The following is a 6,000-nucleotide window of genomic DNA, read 5'->3' as shown; positions in this document are numbered from 1 at the left end:
ATGCTAATGCCGTTAAGTATCTGAAATTGTACACACTATCCTCAGTGTGCTAATTTCTTTTTAAGCTCTCTCCGTCTCTTCGAGAACAAAGAATGCTATTTTAAAGTTTCTTTAAGAGTTGTCGTTTTATCTTGTTATTCTGATTTGCAATACTTTCGATATTGAATACAGTCAGGAATGCAGGTGTTTTTGCACGCATGGTATCTCAAAATAGCATTTTATTAAAATATACGAGTAAATACACTGTGAGTTTCACTTTAACGTCAAATAATATAGAGGTATTTTCAATATTGGCGAACCCATTTTCAATATACAAAAATATTGTCGATATGCATGAAAATATTTTACGTTCAAAAATGAATTTGTGAAATTAAGGAATATTTTTTATAACATTGAAAGTTATGAAAGTAAGTCACTTACACTACAGTTCGACTGCCTCCCGTGTACAGAAAGTCCAAATAGAAAAAATATTCTTTCTTTTTCTATAATATAGGAGTGGCAGACGAGCATGATCCACCTGACGGTGAGTAACTACTGCCGCCCATGGACATCCTGTAATCAACCCCAGATAGAATTAGATATTCCCACCTGAGGTCGGCTACAGATGCGCCGCTATCCCTGAGAACTAAGCTGGAACGCCTCGGAAAAGTATGCCTCCACACCCTTCAAAACGGAACACAGTAGCGCCTAACACTGCTGTTATTAAGCTGAAATAGGTGTGGCGGTGGTGCCGCCGGAGTTGAACCACATGGACACGTTGCCACACTTCTGAGAACTAATTAAAAAACATCCACACCCTTTCAGTGAATCGCAAGAACTTCATTACACTATGAGTAGATGTAACTATGGTAGTCGAACTATAGTGGTTCTACTGAATTTCAGAATGAACCAAGACTTAAATTTACGGTCTATATTATAACGTAGACTTACTAAATTGAAGCGCTCTAGCTTAATTCTCAGGAGTATTACAGCAAAGTCAATTATTTAAGATGGGACCCGTTCTATTTAGAGCTAGAGGTTGGTAAGAGGTGGACTGCAAGGTCGTTAGTGACTCTAACTAGCTATTAGTTGGGTCCAAATCGATCGCCAGATGACTTTAAAATAGTTGATGACCTTCGTCCATCTTAGCATAGATTTGGAAGACGTGGCGATCATAGTCTTCATGCAAACCATTTGTATATCTTACCACTACCGCTACCCACCTTTTATTTATTTATTTTTTTTTTTTTCTTTTTTTTTTTTTTTTACTACCGGCTAAAACCCCACGGTGTTCCTCTAGATGCCTTTTGTCGGGACCACGGGTACGCTAATAGCACTCGTCCGCGATCCCGACGGCGTTTGCCCACGTCCGGGCCCGTCTCGGTTCGGGATGGAGCTGGAGCTGCTCCATCCGCTCATCTTTGAGGTGCACGCGGGAACACCGCGCGCGCAACCTCTAGGCTTAATGGTTTTTTGACGTAGGACACCCCCGTGTCCTACGCCAATGCCTCCGTTATGGGGGTAGGAGATGGGCGTGGGGAAACCTTCGCTACCGCTACCCACCTACCTGCCGGCCCTCTCTACCACCTCTACCGCTGGCCCACAACTGGGAAACGCCTGAAGCGTACTCTACCACATTGCTCTTAAACGAATCGGTGTAATTAATGCGGTACCACCGGTAGCCACTTGCGGTTACCCATCCATATTTTGACCGCGATTGAAGTTGCTTTATGTGAGTATCTGAATTTACACAGGCCACAGAAATGTGCGCTTCGTATTTAATTGATTGCTTTAAAAGCCTTAACTCAATTAATATTTAAATCAGATTCTAATCCTTTAAATTCGCAAAAAGATTTCCACTACAATTCACGGGGACTGAATCTTTTAATACATTTAGTTTCATTGTCGTAGAGCGACAATGGATTCAACGGAGCGGCAAGTGTTTTATTTAAATGGGTGTCCACTCGCGTCAGATTCGTGTCCTCCGAGAAACAAAACGGTTTATAAATACTGAATTGCTTTGCGAATTACTCGATGTTCCTCTGGGATTTGATAGAATTTGTTTTGTTTGGAATTTTCTTTTGTACTATAGCTACTTGTATGTAGCGTAAAGGTCAGAAGTAATTGGAAGTTGCCAATGTATTTTATTAGAAATAAGCATTAGACCATAGGTCATCGTACTGGTCAAGGGTTTTTGTAGACTTCATAACTTGGAAATCAGTTTGTTGAAGTCTCAGGTTGAAAACTATATTATACACAAGTTTTTTCAAAAAGTTTTCTTTCATAGTTTAATGATGATAATGAATTTAAATGAACGAAAATCAGAGATTATAAGAAAGACCTATAAAGTGGTAGGCTGACTGATATATACCACTTTATTTAAAAATATAATATGTACATACTTATTTATGTGTCGTATATTCTTTAAGTTTTGAGCTATCATTAGTTATTTTTGAAATAAATAAGCAACTTATTATACAACAGTATTAATTTCTTATATGGTTTGAGAAATAACTACCTAAAGAATGCTTAAAGTTTTGTAATTACCAAATCTGAAAAACCTCTACGTTATTTCACATCAAATCCAAGAAAAGCAGTTTAATTACGATTCCAGGCAATCCCGGCCCTCGGGTTGGTAAACGCATTTGGTGCCAATATCGGAAAAAGTTTCGAGATTGGCTTTAGTTGCTCATTTCTCTTCCATTTGCCACTGTGGTTAATCTAATAGTAACTTGAGAGAGCCACATCTCGTATAAAAACACATGACGTATTCTAGTCGTGTCAGATGAATTAACTATTTTTTTGTCTTTTAAGCATACTTTTTTGTAATATAGGAGTAGCAGACGAGCATGTAGTCCAGCTAATGGTAAGTAGCCACTGCTTCCTTCCAACTCCAGAAGACAAGATTAGATTTCTACCTGAGGTCGGCCACGGATGCGCCGCAGCCCCCGAGGATCAAGGCCTCTGCAAGGTATGCCTCTCTTACCACACCCTACAAACCAGAACACAACAGCGCTTATCACTGGTGTTATTAGACAGAAATAGATTGCGTTTCGGCGGCAGAATGTGGATGCCGACTGACTTACATATGACCATATTAGTCCTCACAAGTGTCAATGCATCTGTAATCAATTTCTGGTACAACCCATGGTAGTGACTACTTACTATCAGATGGACCTCATACTCGTTTGCTTTTCAGTATTATTAAAAAAAAATATAATACCTTCAACAAATTCGTTATATCCTAAATACCTAAACAATCTTAAATACCTTGAATTTAAAACCTCAAAATTAGGTATTCTCTTTACAATTTAGAAACTATTACTCAAAACATAGGTATGGACATAAACACTTAATTAAATCACGAACGTTCTACATTACGATGGCAACACTGCTATAAGACTAATTTTATGAACTAACAAAAATTTTAACGAGGTACCATTGTGAGTTAATTTCTTATTGTTGAAGCCGGTGTAAATTAGCACTTCATCTTTCAAAACAAACGCTATTAAGTTGAGGAGGAGGAGCTGGTATGAAACTCCTAATTAGCTTTGGATGTTTCACTTTAGTTTTACAAACAGAAAACTAAAATTTGTTTTAGTTAATAAGTAGGTATTATTTATTAAAAAATGAAATTAAATTTAAAGGAAGTATTTTAGGTTGTAAAATAGACATATATAATAGTAGCTGACCCGGCAAACGTTGTGTTGCCATATAAATAAAAACATGTTAAGGGTGATAAACCCTTATTACTTAGGGGTATGATAAATAGATAGTAGCCGATTCTCAGACCTACTGAATATACATATATTTGGTGAAAATCGGTAAAGTCGTTTCGGAGGAGTACGGTAACTAACACTGTGACACGAGAATTTTAATATAAGATAATACAGGTATATAAATAAATAAAGTATATTATAGTTACTTTATGCATATTATATTTCAATGTATTTGAAAATATACGACTACTATAACTTCGAAACCTTTGAAATTATAATGTGTTGAGTAAACAACTCTGCCGGTCTATAACAATGTTCTGGGTTCGATACCTAGCCAGGCAAGCATGGCTGCATGGAATTTAGTTTTCCGTTCTGGGTCTGGGTGTTTTTGTGAGTAGCCACTAATATTGCTAGTGAAGGGCATTGAGTATAGAGAACGAAATCTTTGAACAATATATTTGACAATTTCTTTGTTTTGGACCCAAGATTAAATGTCTACAAAAATAAACTGTTAAAACGAATGTGACTCAAAGTGCTCGTTTCTAGAACAATATTTGGGCCCCACAGGTGAAAAATAGCAAAACAGAGAGTAATTTTCCCGTTAAATACCTGTTTTTTACTTTTTACGGCCCATAAAGCTTAGCAATAAAAGAAATAGCCCTGCTGGAACTTTTAATGTGTTATTTTTATAACGTTACAGATAAGTCTGTAAAATGAGAGAATTCGGGTCAATTTTTAAAATTAAGCATTTTTCTCATTGTTCATGGATCTGATTTGGTTTATTATTTATTTTTAATTGAAATGGTAAAAACATATAAGTAACGCTACTTATGTGTTTGATAAATATAGACTTATTTTGCATAGCTTAGATATGAAATTGTAGCTAAGTAATATAATAAAATGTATTATGTATAGATTTTACTGTATCGAAACTTTTTTCAGTGCTATAAAGAACCGCGAAAAGTTACTGTCAATTAAAGGAATTAAAAATTATGAATAAATGCATACAACGCACGCTTAAATTAGAACTCCTTTTTATGCAGAACACAACCCAATTAAGCGTGATTTCATTCCTAATAATTAAACTGAAATATATTTCACGTTATGTAAGAACATAACAATCTTGAAATATCGCGAAGCATAACCTAATTACCTTTATTGATTCCTTTTCGAATTCTAAAGAATAATAAATCAAGTGGCAGAATCGATATTTCATTCTGAATAGGCCCAGAAGGCTGTACGATTGGTACATTAATCCTTGAGTTGCGTATACGACGCCATTTGCAAAATTGCCTAATTTACGTCGACAATGGGAGCCTCGAGTCGATCAAGTTGATTGACATAGGGAAGGGATTCTCAAACTTAGAGCTTCTTGTACCCCTATTTTTGCGCCCAGAAAAAATGCTAATATAAAACAAAACAAGGGATTTTATTCAAAAACAGCACATACTCGTATAGACATAAAGAGCAATAGATATTATGTTAGTAATTAATATAATGAGTGAACCTGTGGCTTGTGTGACTTGGCATGCATGCACCAAAAAGCAAGTTGCTTACGCGAGTTTGCTAAACAGCTGACATTATGTAAATTTTGGTTCGTACCCCTACGATTAACTGGCGTAACCAAGGGGTTACGCGTACTGAACTTTAAGAAACACTGACTTGGAAACTCTGTACGTAATAAACAATCGTACATCTTATTTAAAGCATTGCTACCACCATAACTTTAATACCAGAAATAGAAATAAATTAGCAATTCCTAAACATAGATTATGTAAGGTGGCTAGATCTTTCGTGGGCAACTGTATTCGCTACTACAATAAAATACCCGACCACATTTTGAATCTCACAGAAAAAAAGTTTAAACATGTCGTTAAACTAACGCTATGTAAAAAAGCGTACTATAAAGTAAGTGATTATTTGACTGACAAAACGGTGTGGTCTGAATTAGCTCCAGCTCCACATGTACCATTACGTTAAGTTAACATTGTCAAAAACATTTTTTTTAAAAGATGTGTGTTATGGAGTTTCTTTCGCCGCTTCTTCTCCATAACGAAACACCTTGTGAAGTGGTGGTAGTTGCTTTGACATTCAAAAAGTGATCTGTAAAGAACCTATTTTGAATAAAAAATTTTGATTTGATTTGATTTGATTTGCTATATGTATTTCATATATGTATGTAAGCAAATAAACGGCATTATTTTATCTACATGTTATACCCTTATTTAAACTACTTTATAAGCATTAACCTAACATGAAGTAGTTTTTATTTGATTTCAGTTATCAGGAAGTTCAGTCTTAA

Source organism: Epargyreus clarus, unplaced genomic scaffold, assembly GCF_041222505.1.
Source record: "Epargyreus clarus isolate Ecla_fem2 unplaced genomic scaffold, WU_Ecla_fem_2.2 ptg000009l, whole genome shotgun sequence".
Classification (NCBI taxonomy): Eukaryota; Metazoa; Arthropoda; class Insecta; order Lepidoptera; family Hesperiidae; genus Epargyreus; species Epargyreus clarus.
Note: the sequence above shows the minus strand (reverse complement) of the source record.